This window comes from Canis lupus, chromosome 35 (genome assembly GCF_048164855.1).
Source record: "Canis lupus baileyi chromosome 35, mCanLup2.hap1, whole genome shotgun sequence".
Lineage (NCBI taxonomy): Eukaryota > Metazoa > Chordata > Mammalia > Carnivora > Canidae > Canis > Canis lupus.
The window spans coordinates 14,948,519-14,963,702 of record NC_132872.1 but is presented as its reverse complement, the minus strand read 5'-3'; the positions used below and the strand labels follow the sequence as shown (position 1 = coordinate 14,963,702).

The 15,184-nt window shown below is 44.9% G+C and overlaps 1 protein-coding gene across 22 annotated transcripts in view; it reads left to right on the top strand.

Annotated features, from left to right (window-relative positions):
- PHLDB2 (pleckstrin homology like domain family B member 2) overlaps positions 1 to 15,184 on the top strand; it is a 217,411-nt gene that overhangs the window by 20,215 nt on the left and 182,012 nt on the right. The gene's annotated exons all lie outside the window — the stretch shown is intronic.

Sequence of the window (15,184 nt, the reverse complement as noted above, 5' to 3'; positions counted from 1 at the left end):
CCATCTTGCATTCAGTGTTGAGTTTCCCCACTGAGTGACAGACAGGACCGGTGAGCCCAAGAGGCAAAGCTTGAGTCAGAGCTCACATTAAAAACCGAAGCAGGGACACCTGGGTGGCTCAGTGGTTGAGCATGTGTCCTGGGCCCACGGCATGATCCCGGGGTCCTGGGATCAAGTCCCATATTGGGCTCCCCAATGTGGAGAGCCCGGTTCTCCCTCTGCCTGTGTCTCTGCCTCTCTCTCTCTGTGTCTCTCATGAATGAATGAATGAATGAATGAATGAATAAAAGAAATCTTAAAAAAAAAAAAAAGCCCCAAAGCAATGATTTCCCCTACTCTCAGCTTTAGTTGCTTCACCCTCTGTGGTGACTGTTGGGCAGGGCGGGCAGCAGAGGGGGCACCCGGTGCACTTGGCTCCTGCGTAGCACACTGTTTGAGCCTTTAAAACAAAGCACCTTTGGAGTGCTAAACCCCAATCCTGCCATTCATCAACCTAGAACCACAGATTTAGTAAAACTTATTTTTCTCTTCTGACATGAAGAGTAACTTGAAGCTAATCGCCCAGACTGGAAATGGAGCAAGTGGTTCCCAAAACAGAAGTGGGCTGTGCATGCACATGGGAGTGGATAGAGCTCAAAGCCTCCTCATGCACGTCGATTCAGAAAGGAACGGACACTGTTGATGAAATTTATCACACAAGATGGGATTGCGAGCAAATCCTTCATCCTAAAAAGGACAGAAACCCAGAAAGGAATGACTGGGGAGAATGAGTCACTAGCAGCTGTTAAGAATCATAGGCCTCTATCCCTGATTTAACTCTCTCCTTTATCTGCCCCGGAGGCCCTTGGTTCTCAAACCCTGGATGCTCCGAATCAGCTCCAGGGCTTGTTAAAATATGGATGGCTGAGCCCCATCTTCAGAGTTTCTGATTCAGTGGGTCCGGGTGGAGCCAGAGATCCCCACTGCTTGTGTCTCCTGGTGATGTTGCTGCTGCTGGTCAAGGACACCCAATTGTAGGAACCCAGGCTCCAGGTAATACCCGTTTCAGAATTGGACCCAAGGGACCAAAACTAGTTTATCTACCTGGAAAACCAGCCCACTATTTCTTCTTCTTCTTCTCCTTCTCCTTCTCCTTCTCCTTCTCCTTCTCCTTCTCCTTCTCCTTCTCCTTCTCCTTCTCCTTCTCCTTCTCCTTCTCCTTCTCCTTCTTCTTCTTCTTCTTCTTCTTCTTCTTTTTTATAAATATTTTATTGATTTATTTGTCAGAGAGAGAGAACACAAATGGGGGGAGCCACAGGCAGAGGGAGAGGGAGAAGCAGGCTCCCTGCTGAGCAGAGAGCCCCATGTAGGGGCTCGATGGCAGACACTTAACCAGCTGAGCCACCCGGGAGCCCCTCAGCCCCCTATTTCTTAAAAATACCTGCCTTGTTAATCCGAAAGGGGCATTGCTAAAAGTTGGGATAAGAGGCCAAAGGAACATACTTTACCAATGAGTAAAGTATGATGTCCCTATTCTAGGGGACATCCAGAGAATTCTCACCAGATTCAGCCTGGGACCAGAGCAATGTAGGCCACAGTGGCCTGTCCTTGGGGAGGCAGGATACGGTATCGGTTCACTGGTGCCAGACTCACCTTAGACTTGAGACCCCAGTGTACCCCCTTAGGGGGATGAACTTGTTCAGTCACTTAGCATTTCTAAACTGCCACATCCTCACATATAAAACTGGGAAATAGGGGGCACCTGGGTGGCTCAGGGGTTGAGCCTTTGACTCAGGTCATGATCCCAGGGTCCTGGGATCCTGGGATCGAGTCCCACATCAGGCTCCCCACAGGAAGCCTGCTTCTCCCTCTGCCTATGTCTCCTCTCTCTCTCTCTCTCTTTCTGTGTGTCCCTCATGAATAAATAAAAGAAATCTTTAAAAAAATCAGGAAATAATACCACTGATCCCATCAGCTGGGAAGGATGAAATGAGATAATGTTTAGCAATCTTTAACATAGTGGCTCCTGTGTAAGAAGGCTTGGGGAAACGCTAGCTAATTAGGGACTGTTTAATAATATAACTAGCCTTGTCCCTCCGCTATTATAGAGCCTGTGTGCATAACACGTTTACTACATTCAACACATTTTGAGGTGTCTGTCTTATTTTCAGCTATTGGAAACTGAGGCACTGAGACACTAAGTAAATATCTCATCCGGAAGCATCCTAGGGAGCTCTTGGAAATTAATGTCCCACGATGCCACTACTAGCATCATTCTCATCCCAGATATATAAGTGTGATCTGATCCAGACCTTCTGGACAGCCGTCCCCAAGAACCTGGCCATACTCCTCAGGATTAAAGGAGGAGGTATTATTTCTCCTGGCCACCCCCCCACACACACACACCCCGAGTCTCTGCCTTTTTTGGCCTACATGCTGCCGTATGTAGTTTGTGTCTGAAATGGAAAATTTCTGTAACACAATACCCAGCTCTGATCCCCACAGACTCGCTCAAGCTTTTTCTGTTTTTTGTTTTTTTTTTTCTCTTGGTTTGGGTTAAACTATGACTTCATAAGCAAAAGGGAGCCTCATTTCCCAGTGTTCTCAGCAGAGTCATAAACATTACAGATTCAAAACCCTCTGGTTCCTAGGAACTCCAAAGAATTAATTTCACTTTTCTGAAAAAAGCAGAGCAGTGACTGAGAAGTGAGAAGAGAAATAGGAGAATTAAAACTACCTGCCCTTTTGATGCAGAACATGTGGCTCTGCGGCCAGTCCTCTTCTCCTGCTCCCCTCCCCCAGGGTGGGGGACCCCCAGCAGTCCCACAGCTGCCCCCAAGGAAAGACAAGAAAGCATGGCTGCCCTTAGCCTGACGACCTTGCCCGAAACTGGGTGTGTTGGACAATCAAGCAATGGAAAGCAAGGATTAGAGAGGATGGATTCACTGACCCCCTAGCACTTTTTCCTCCTAGAGCATCAACCCTCCACAAACTGTGTCTAATGCGGGCCTGGACCAATCTGAACAGGGCCATGGGTTTCCACCCAGTGATCTGCCCCCCTGACAAGCTGCTCTGGCCTCGCTGGCCTAGGGGCAGGCTGCACAACCTCTGGAGCCCAGCTGTCTGGCTTTTATGCCCAGCTCCGCCCCCTTACTAACTGGCTGGGTGACTTTGGGCCAGTTTCTCAACCTCTCCATGTCTTCATTCCTCATCCAGATATGGGGCTCAATCCCTACCTTGTAAGAGTTTACAAGGAATAAGTTATTTAATACATTAGAGAGTGTTTAGGAAAGTTCCTGGCACATAATAAGCTCTACAGGCATTGCTCTTACTATTATTATTACTGGTTCTACCCTAGGGCAAGTAATGGAGCAGTTCTGGCTACATTTGCTCGAGAAAAACAGAATGGCCTGATAGAAAGGAAGGAAGCAGTTTCGTGTCCTGGTAACGGCACAGTTTGAGTCAGGCAGCCCTGAGTTTGACCCTTAACACGGCTCCTTGAGTTGAGTGACCTTGGGCGAGTTATGAACCTCTCTGAGATCCAGTTTTATGTTTATAAAATAGAGACAGTTGGGACGCCTGGGTGGCTCAGCGGTTAAGCTTCTGCCTTCAGCCCAGCACATGATCCTGGAGTCCTGAGATTGAGTCCCACATCAGGTTCCCTGCATGGAGCCTGCTTCCCCCTCTGCCTGTGTCTCTGCCTCTACCTCTTTCTCTCATGAATAAATACATAAAATCTTAAAAAAAAAATAGAGACAGTAACACCTACCTCCCAGGGTTACTGGGAGGATTCCAACAAAGTACTGTTTGGGAAGCACTTGACCATCGTCAGCAGCCAGGGAATGGGGGTTATTATATGGTAACTGGTCACAGAAACAAAGAAACCCATTAACTGCTGAAACCACTTAACGACCACCCTGCTTGATTCAACAGACTAAACTAATTCCAACATCTAAGGTTTATACAAAAAAAAAAAATATATATATATATATGGAATAAAAAATATATATATATAGATTCCAACATCTAAGGTTCATACACTATATATATATATATATATATATATATTCTTTTTTTTTTACATATATATATATGTAAGCTTCTCGACTTAACAGTGGTTTGACTTAGGATTTTTCGACCTTATGATGGTGCAAAAGCAATACCCATTCAGTAGAAACCTGCTTCACATTTGGAATATTGGGATCTTTTCTCAGGCTAGCCATATGCAGAGCAATACTCTCCCCTGATGCTGGACAGTGGGCAACCACAGCTCCAGGGCAGCACCACCCCCCCCCCCGCCCCCGTCCCCCCATTATGAGGGTAAACAACCCACACACTTAGAACCATTCTAGTTTCCACTTTCTGTGCAATTCAGTAAATGACACAAGATATTCAACACTTTCTTATAAAATAGACTTGGTGTTAGATGATTTGCCCTACTGTAGGCTAATGTAGGTGTTCAGAGCGCGTTCCAGGTAGGCCGGGCTACGCTGTGACGTTCTGTAGGTTAGAGTATTACCCGCGTTGTCGACCCAGGATATCTTCACCTTGAGAGGAGTTTATTGGGTCGCAGCCCCGTTGGTGGTGGAGGAAGTGCTGTATGGTCAGAGAGTACAGGGTACAGTAGCACAGCCTTCCGTACATTTTTTCCTCTCTTGTGTTTGCTGTCTGCATTGATGAACCGCTCATCACCCCTACCCCCAATTTAGCCTCTTTTCTTTATCAATCACTTTATTGTTCCAGCAAATGCCTTGTAGATGTGGATTTTGCCAGGTTTCATTAGGGAATTATGATGAAAGGACTCCCCAGACTTTGAGATTTCAGCCTCCAGAGGGTATGAGATTTTGTGATGAAATCAGTCCTTAAGGCATCCCGAGCAGGGGAGCAGGGGCGCTCCATGTCAGGGAACACTCATTCTGTTGCCTTGTGTTAAAACTGTGCTCCCAGAGGTGCCTCTGGCAGAGAATACAATAGAATGAGCACCCCCTGGAGTTGTGCAACAGCATAGCTCTGACCCCCAAACACAAGATATAAGGTCCACTTACTTACACTTGGACTCTAACCCCCCTTACAGTTCATGAGTCAGACTCTGTCTGCTAAGCCTTAATTTATATTTGCTGAGGGAGAATGTGTTAATCCCTGGGTGATCTAGTCATGAAGAAGAATTGCAGAATCACCCATTCTGAGCGTTGAAAGACCTACACAGGTCATCAGACCAACCCTCTCCAGTGCCCCAGGGGAACTTGTCAGCACAGTTCCTTTTGCCAGGGGGAAAACCACTTCCCAGGAGTGTTAGAATTCCCCGACCTGTCATTCTTCCAGCAGGAAGGTGGGAGAAAGCCAGGAGACCGCTAAGCACCCTTTGCCCTTGGCTGGCTCCACCAGCACCTCTGTTTGAAGGCTCCAGGTGTGACATGCAGGAGCTCCGGAAGATGGGGGAGAGTAGTGAGGTCACCACCCAAGGTGCAGTGAGAAAGAAAAGGATGAACTCAGACACCGGTGGAGGGAGATAATGGGAAATAATGACTCCAGGAACCCTAACCAAGCGGATGTTCTTCTGCTTTTATACTTTCCCTTGCCCACACCCCACTCGCTTCTGCCGCAACGGTATCCTAGAAAAAGCACTTTAGAGCTAAAAGTCATCGACAAAATCACCTCATCCTAAGGCTCTCAGTTTGCAGATGAGCCCCAGGTGTCAGGCAGTATGAAACATTCAGGATGGATGATTGATCCAGAAGTCACTTCGGCTTTCAGCTGCCTTTTAAAGGAGAGAGAAATGTATTCGGGTCAGAGTAAGTGGTATTCTTAACTCCATTATATAGGTAAAGAAGCTACTGCTCAAAAGTAAATGGTGATGCATCTCTTCTCTGGTTCCTCAAACTACTTTGCTGGGTTGGCCAATGCATCAGGGCTTGAGCTAAAAACCAAAGCCCGCTTCTATCAAGCAGGGCCCTGAAATGGAAATGGATGGGGTGGGGTGGGAGGGAGAGACATGGTCGCATTCTTTGAGTCATGAGGTGGAAGGAAAGTCAGTCTCCAAAGAGTAATGTTGGACCTACCTTAGCATTTCATCATTGTTTCTTTCTCCTCACCCACATATACACGCAGGCACACGACCTGCAAGTGAGAAGAACAGGCATCTGGAGCGAGAACACTAGGCTTCTATATGTAATACCTGGGCCATCCTTCTCAATTTCACATTTTCTCCTTCTGTAAATTAAAGATTATGATAATGTCCTTCACATAGCGTTGTTGTACCATAAAATAAAATAATTCAGTGTAACTGCCTTTTAAACCACGAAGTAGTAATCCTTAAGTAAAACTTTCTTAAGCCAACTTTCTTAAGAATTTAATGAATGCTAAAGACCCTCACCAAAATTCCCACATGCAGACATGAGGTTTTGCGTGAAGTTTCAGAGGGTTCGCAGAGCCCTCTGAAGACCCCGGCTTACCACCTGCTCTAAAGTGCTTACCAAATGTGGACTATTCTGAACAAATGCAGAATTTTCTCAACTTGGCATAAACTAGGGCACGACATTCATTTATTTGATAAATCCTTACCTGGCCCTTACTAGGAACTAGGCCTACAGGGGCACAGGCATCCTCATCTTTCAGGAGTTAACCATCCAAAATGTGTATTAAAGCAGATGAGTTCCTTCGCATGCACTGTATCTGGTTGAGAAGGTCACCTCACTCTGGCACCCGCCTTCAAAGCCCCTGTCTGGTTACTCTGGTCAGTTAGAGGGCAGTGTGGTCACAGCTAATTTGAGACCAGAAACCTGTGTACAAAAATGTCAAGAGACATTTCCCAGCTCTGCAGAGGTGTTCTTTCCCCACCTGGGTGCAGACAAGCAGAGGGAAGCTGCGTCCAGCCTTGGGTGAAACACTACTCCTCACAGTCCTGGGGTCTCCTAGTAAGAACTCTTCATGCCAATAAAAGGACATCTGTACATATCTGCCATTCTTTCACATTCTACTAAGTAGAATCTTGTAGGTTATTGCTGCCAAACTAGAAAATCAAATATTTCTGATAATGTAAGCCCAAATTAGAAACAAGTATTTTCACTATGAGCAAAGTTTCTCTTTTTTCTTTTCTTTTAAATTCTTGCAATCTAAGGAATCATAAAAAAGCACATTTCCCTTATCTGAAAATGAGGATACTAATCATGACTTCTGCATTTAGATGTGAGACTACCTGAGATTTTTTTTTTTGCCATACTAATGCCTTTGTTTTTTAATTTTTTTAAATTTTTATTTAAATTCAATTTAGTTAACATATAGTGTATTATTTGTTTCAGGGGTAGAATTTAGTATTCACCAGTGCTCATTACATCAAGTACCCTCCTTAATGCCCATCACTCAGTTACCCCATCCCCCCACTTACCTTGCCTCCAGCAACCCTCAATTTATTTCCAAAAGTTCAGCATCTTTTATGGTTTACCTCCCTCTCAGTTTTTATCTTGTTTTTCCTTCCCTTCCCCTATGTTCATCTGTTTTGTTTTTTAAGTTCCACATATGAGTGAAATCATATGATATCTCTCCAGACTGACTTATTTTACTTAGCATAATAAGCATAATACCCTCTAGTTTCATCCACGTCATTGCAAATGGCAAGATTTCATTCCTTTTGATGACTGAGTAATATTCCATTGTGGAGATATATATATATATATCACCTTTTCTTTATCCATTCATCTGTTAGTGGACATCTGGGTTCTTTCCATATTTTGGCTCTTGTGGACATTGCTGCTATAAACATGAGATATTTTTAATAAAGTGCTCAGAATGAGTCCTGGTGCTTAGTGATAGCTCAACAAATGGTAACAATTATGGTTATCATGACCCCATTCCCAACAGCTGTATCCTTAGCTATTGCCAGAGGCCTATTGATTTTACCAACAATGAGAAACATGTTTTGTTTTAGCTGCTATTCTCCAGAATATCATTTTTAAACTCTGACCACTAAATTTGTCTGCAGAGATGTTAATTTTTATGACTGAGACTTGATTTTTCCCGGTTGTGGATTGAGAGGTATATGAATTGGGTTTTATAAGGGAAGCAGGTGGAATTTGGGAAGAGTTAGTAAGATGTGATATAGAGTGAGGCTTGGAAGTTATGTTAGAAGCAAAGAAACAGAAAAAGAGAGAGAGAGATGATTGATCCTCACTGGAGTGCCCAGAAGACAATTAGGAAAAGGCGAGAGTAGCAGGCTGCACGTGTGCACTTTCCCTTATTAGGAGGTAATTAGAGCAATAAATTATGTTAATAATATAAGTAATATCCAGGCCAATTGTCTCATTTCATCTTGGATGGTTTTTGACTAGAAACTGGATTATAGGAATAAAACAGAATTTCTGCACGGAGGGGAATGGGGAAGTGGTGACATACACCGGGGTGAACTGACATGTCATCATAAAACCCTGTCCTATCACCCAGGACCCAATGGCTGACTTTCCTACGTGTATATTGTTTTTAGCAAGAGTTTTCCATAATGAAGTAAAGTTTTACTCTCTGTAAACAGCAGAGGAAGATTCTGATGCATTTGGAGAGGAAAGAAATGTAAGAGGACAGTTGGTGAAGGCCGTGGCACTGACAACATGACCTCAAGAGGGCCCTTTTCTGTCTTGGACCAAGCCCTAACCCATGAAGGAAAACACTGGAAGTGACCAGCCACAGGAATTCAGGGACTACTGGGGAGCTCACTCATCAGCAAACCAGTCTACCCCCACCCACACCCTCTGGTCTGGCCACAAATATGTGAATCAGTGCTGTGGCAATGCTAACAGACCCTTGCTGACCAAGTTCCATACAACTGCCAGTGATTGAAGCATCCTCCTGCCCACTCTCAGCACCCAAACCCTCCTGCATTCCTCGAGCTTGCTCTGCCTTGCCAGCTTATTTTGCATTGTCTGGCTGGGCCTACGTGCAGAGGTCATCAGAGACAATACTTAGATTCACGTCTGGAATGCTTCAACATACCATCAACCCAACTCCCACTCTCATTCTTGCCTAAGGGAGAGATCACATATGCCCAAGGAGCCCTCTGGCCACCAACAAGCAATGTCTTCTGTCTTTAATTATGGGCCAAGGCAAACAAAGCCTTCAGTGAACCATGCTGCCTTCCTTTCACCTCTGACCCATGGTCAGACACGTGGCCGTGAGTGTTGCCAGATGGAAATTGTTAGATCCACATTTAACAGGACGTTTATTTGTGATCTAAGTGCAGCTTAGGTCTTGGGCTTGACTTTTGTTTAGTATATGAGGTCAGTCTTGTATGTGAAAGCTTGTGTTTGGATGTGGCTTGGCCTATGGAAGAGAAAAGAAACTGTTCCCTCCAAGTTCCTCAACAAGCACCTGTGCCAAAAGGAGGATGGGGAGGCCAGTCTGAATATTAGGGCCTAGTGGTCTGGGAAGGAGTTCAGTGCCTGAATAAACATTTGCACTTGGGTCCAAAGCTCTGCTAAACTGCACTGTCACACACTATCCTCTCTTCATATGCCGCCAATATCCTAGAGATTATAGACAACCTCTTTTATCTCACGAGACCCTGCCAACCAAATATTCATCATCTGTCCTTCCTCAATCTGAACATTTCATTGCTCTAAATCAAGGTCTGTTAGAGTTTCACCAATATATTCCCAAATAATCAAGCCAAAAGTGCCAGTGGCATGGGCAAGCCTGTGCCACCTCAGGGGAGAAGGATGCTAGAGAATTGGATTCCCTCATCCTCAAGATTTCCCAGGCCAAAAACGCACATGGAAAACCATACATACACTCTTAGCTTTCTGGATGGGCAATTCTGCCCATAACCTGCTGCTTTGGAAAGTTGTCCCATCAACCTCCTGTGTTTTGTTCCATCTCTACACTGTGTGATCTTTCACAGCTCTTTTCAGTAAGTGTTTGGGCAGATGAACCCAAATCGATGAAACACACATGGTTTATACAGACAGAGATTAGGGACTCTGCTGGCCAGGGTATGCTTGACGGGTGATCGCCACAAGTGTCCTCGTGGTTTAGAAGAGAAAGAGTAACCCATAGTTTTTTAGATTCTCAAGTAATTTCACAAACCTGACTTCACCTTCAAGTGTTCCAACATAGCATTTTAGAGAGAATAGCGAGATCATCAATTCATAAGTGGCAGACTGGGGCGATGAGAAAGATGGGATGGAGCCACACAGCTGAGAATCCCTGGCTGCGTCCAGAGGCCCCTATCTCCCTCAGCAAAAGGTGCTTCCTCTGGGCAAGGTTCTCATTACATCATCAATGTATTTTTCCAGATATCAGGCCCCCTTGGGATGTAGAAACTGTCTGGGGAAACATTTATCACTCCTAAGCAGGAATTTAGATCTTTGTTTGCCCATTACATTTTCTTCTAATTTCCCTGTGTGTATTTGTCTGTGTGTATATACCCTTTTCCTTAGAGATTATCAATTAATAAGACTTTGCGGATTTAGTTTGATATTTATTTGTTACTATTTTTAATGCAAATGTTAAGTGGCTATCCTTTGAGAATCTGAATTTTTTTTTTTCCAGGAGCAATGATTCTCTTGGCTCAGGCACTCACACATGCACAAATTTACCAGGTTATGAGACTATAGAAACACATTTGGGAAAATGTTGGACAGTGTACAAAATACTTTTACATTATTATAGGAATACTGTGACAGAGCTCATATTACTGTACCCCCTCCTCACAAATGGAAAACTGATTCAGAGTTATGAAGTGACCTGCTAATATTACCTGGCTTCTATGTCACAGAGCTAAAACTAGAAACCAGAACTCAAAATCTGACTTCTTAACCCAGGAACTTGTCAGTATGTGCTATAAGAACTCCTTATGGAAGATGAGCAAAGAAAGGTAGTGTAAAATCCTAGTCCCAGCAGGCTAATCAAGGATCTGATCCCCCAAAGAGAAGAGCAGCCTCGGCACAAAACAGTAACTGGCGCAATTCCAGGAAACCAGAGTAAAGGTTGCTGAGGCCCTAGAGCAAAGACATAGAGCCTAACAGCCCTGTGGTACCTTGGACCTCTACCCCAAGGCTCCTCGCACACCAGTGTACACCTGTCTCTTTCTCCCCAAGTTCTGGGATAGCTCAACCCACTCAGATTGGTCAATCAGTAATCCTGGACCTTGAGAAAGAAGCTGCTGTGTCTAGGTAAATGGATTCATTTCCTAGGGTTGCTGTAACAAAATGCCACACACTGGCTGGCTTAAGCAACAGAAATTTATCATCTTATACTGCTAGAGGCTAGACTTTTTTTTTTTTTTTTTTTTTTTTTTTTGAGGCTAGACTTTCAAATCAAGGTGTAGACAGTTTGGTTCCTTCTGAGGGCCAAACAAGGGAAAATCTTTTCCACGCATCACTCCTTGGCTTCTGGTGATTTGCTGGCTGACTATAGCGTTCCTTGGCCTACACTGTATCACTCCAATCTTGGCCTTCTTCATCAAGTGGCATTCTCTCTGTCTGCATGTCTGTCTCTGGGCCCAAAATCCCCCTTTCTATAAGGACATCAGTCATTTTGGAATAGGGCCTACCTTATTGACTTCATCTTAATTTGATCATCTATAAGAATCTATTTATGAAGAAGGTCACATTTACAGATATTGGTGGTTAGGATCTCAACACCTTTTGGGGAACACAATTCAATCCATAACAGTCAAGAAAGTGTTTCCTCTTGAAAATCATCTCCTGGAAAAAAAAAAAAAAAAAAAAAAAAAAAAAAAAAAAAAAAAAAAGAAAATCATCTCCTGGGGCACCTGGGTGCTCAGTTGGTTAAGCGTCTGCCTTTGGTTCAGGTCATGACCTCAGGGTCTTGGGATCGAGTTCTGTGTCGGGTTCCTTGCTCAAAGGGGAGTCTGGTTCTCCCTCTCACTCTGCTTGCCACTCTCCCTGCTTCTGCTCTCTCTCTGTGTGTCAAATAAATTTTTAAATCATTAAAAAAAAAAAAAAAAAGGAAAATCTCTTTACTCTGAAACACCCATCCTTGACATACCTATTTTTGGTTTCATCTACCTCAAACATAACAATTAACTTCTTTTTATAAAGATCAACTTTATCCCATCGGGGTTTAAAATTTCTGTATTGGGCAGCCCCGGTGGCACAGCGGTTTAGTGCCGCCTGCAGCCCGGGGTGTGATCCTGGAGTCCCAGGATCGAGTCCCACATCGGGCTTCCTGCATGGGGCCTGCTTCTCCCTCTGCCTGTGTCTCTGCCACTCTCTCACTCTCTCTGAATGAATAAATAAATAAATCTTTAAAAAAAATAAAAAATAATAAAATAAAATAAAATAAAATAAAATAAAATAAAATAAAATAAAATAAAATAAAAAAATTTCTGTATCTTGACAAACAACTCTTTGGACTTAGTACAGAGTTCCCCCACCCCTACCCCCTAAAAAGACAAATGCTCTCCTAAAATGCAAAGTTGCCATCATTATGGGAATGTACGACTTCTCTCTTACTTGAACTATAAACTCTGTTCCCTCACATCATGGAGAACGAGTAACATAAAGTGGATCGAAATCTATATTTTTATTATTGTTGTTGTTATTGTTACTGTTATTCAGAAGGAGACCTTGTTCAGAGGAGAGTTTTCTCCAACATGACCCTGGAAAAGCTCTACATGTTGTATTTGTTTTTTTTTTTTTTAATTTTTTTTATTTATTTATGATAGTTACAGAGAGAGAGAGAGAGGCAGAGACACAGGCAGAGGGAGAAGCAGGCTCCATGCACCGGGAGCCCGATGTGGGATTCGATCCTGGGTCTCCAGGATCGCGCCCTGGGCCAAAGGCAGGCGCCAAACCGCTGCGCCACCCAGGGATCCCTACATGTTGTATTTGCAGAAGGATTTAATGTTATATTTCCAATTGATTTTTAAAAATACATTACTTTTGTATTTTCTATAGTAAAAGAAAGATTTTTTTTTTATGGGGGTGGGGGAGGAGGGAAAGGATTAAAAAGAAGAGAGAGAAGAGGAGGGAGAGGAAACCTCTGAAATGGTGTGTGTGTAAGTGTGTATGGCTACAGGTGCCTGTGATGGTGCATTTACCCCAAAGCTGGAAAATGTTGAGAAGCTCTGTCTGCTGTCTGGGCTCTGGGCTCAGAAGTGCCTGCATCATCCCTGTCCTAGCCAGGCCCTGGGAATGACTTGCTTCTTATAAAGAGTCTGTGCCAGGGACCCAGCCAAGTCTAAATTCTCTCTCTCTCTCTCTTTTAATTTGCGTTAGCATTTTTTTCTCAGCTCAAATTCATAGGTGAAAGTATAAGAGAACATCCAACGTAGCTTTCTCCTCAAAGGGCCTGCCCCTATCCTGAGAACGTCTCTGTTTGCCTTATATATCCGCATGCCTCGGGGAAGGACATGTGGGATCCTGTGTAGATCAAACACCTCTGATTCCCAGTAGTGCCTCAAGTGGAGGCAAACAGCTGCAGTAAGCAGATCGGTAGTGACTTTCTGGCTTCGGGGATGGAAGTGGTAAAAGTCAGGGAGCAGTCCTTGGTGGACACAATCGGGAATTCAGGGCTCTGACGGCATCCCTCAGGGTGCAGTCTGAGAACGACTTTTAGCAGAATCAACTGAAAAGCTTGTTAATAAAAATGAACCGGGTTTCCCAGGCTCTGCTTCAAGACAACGTCACCCAAACTTCTTGGAGTGGGGACGAAGGAGTCTCACTTTTACTGTTTCCCAGGTGCCTTCAACCCATGGGAAGGTATGAGGCCCACTGCGTGACCCAGATGTGTGTGAGCAGCCAAGGCTTATGTGAATCCTAACGTGGACCTGGCTGTCCCTTGAGGACCCAGAAAATCAGTGATTTCTCACACCAGCTTTAGGGAAAGCTGGATTTCAGTCGGGGCCTTCCTCAACTCCCAACATCTCTGCACAGTAGGCCTCTCTGCCTCAGGGCTTTCTCCAGCACTTCGCATACCCTCCTTGCTGTGGATTGTTGTGATCGATTTACCCGAGTTTCCTTTTCAGGCAGACAATGGCTTATTATCTCTGTGGCTTTAGATATCCTTGCCTGGCAGTGCTCCTGCTTAATAAACCTTTGGTGATTAAATAAATAAACATAGCTGCTTCAGCCGTCAGGAACTTGGCAAGCAAAGGGTTTGTGTTTGATCTCAGTAAACTATTGGGATTTATTATGGTACCGGTTTAGGTTGAGGTCAGGTCTGATTGGAACTTTAGCTTTTTTCCTCATACCCCCCAACAGTAGAGTTTCATCACAAAGGCTACCCCCATCTTTCTTTTTTTTTTTTTAATGATGTATAGTTTGCACACAATGTTGTATTATTGCAGGTATGCAACACAGTGATCCAACTCTTCACCCCACTGTGCTCTGCTCCCACCTGTCACTGTGCAAATGCTATTACAACACCATCGGCTGTATTCCTTCTGCCGTGCCTTTCATCATGGTGCCCCATCCATTCCATAACTGGAACCCTGTACCCCCCCCTTCACCCATTTTGCCCAATCCCCCAACCCCTCCCCTCTGCAACCACCAGGTTGCTGTCTGTAGTCACAGGTCTGGTTGTGCTTTTGCTTTTTCACTTGTTTTGTTCTTTGGATTCCACATCATCTCTTGAGATGCACACTTGGGTCTGCACTCTCTTCTCACCCCTCATTCGAAAGGATATGTTGCTAACAGGGAGCAGGGAGGGGCCCACATGGCCATCATAGAGAGCTGCCCCCCGGGGTTCAGTGGCCATACACACTCAGTACCCAAGCCAACTCTCCACCTCGCCAAGGCCAGAGGCACCAGGAGGGCACCGCTCTCTGCATATTGCTGCTTCGAGGGCACAGGAGCACAGGTTTCAGCAGAGAAGGAAGGCCAGTGCCTGGGACAGCTGCTCCTGCCTGGCCACAGCTGCCTCCCTATGGAGCACCCCCGGGGTTCTGCTCCGGGACCCCCAGGGAGGCTCTGGGGGGGGGGGCTGGGCCACATCTGGCAGGAGGGCCCATTGCAGGAATGGGATCCACTGCAGGTGTTCCTCCAAACTCGCTCCCCTGCAGAGTCACGCCCTGACTGGTGGCCCCTCAGGGATGCGCTAGTGGGTTCGGAAATTAATAAAGTCAGAAAGAAACAAACAAACGCGATCACGAGGCCTGGTGCTAACGAGCTCTCTGTCTCCAGGAAACTAGTGGAGATCGGACAGGAAAACACTCGGGTTGAGAGTGCTGAGTGGTTTGGCACATCTGGCTCGAGAT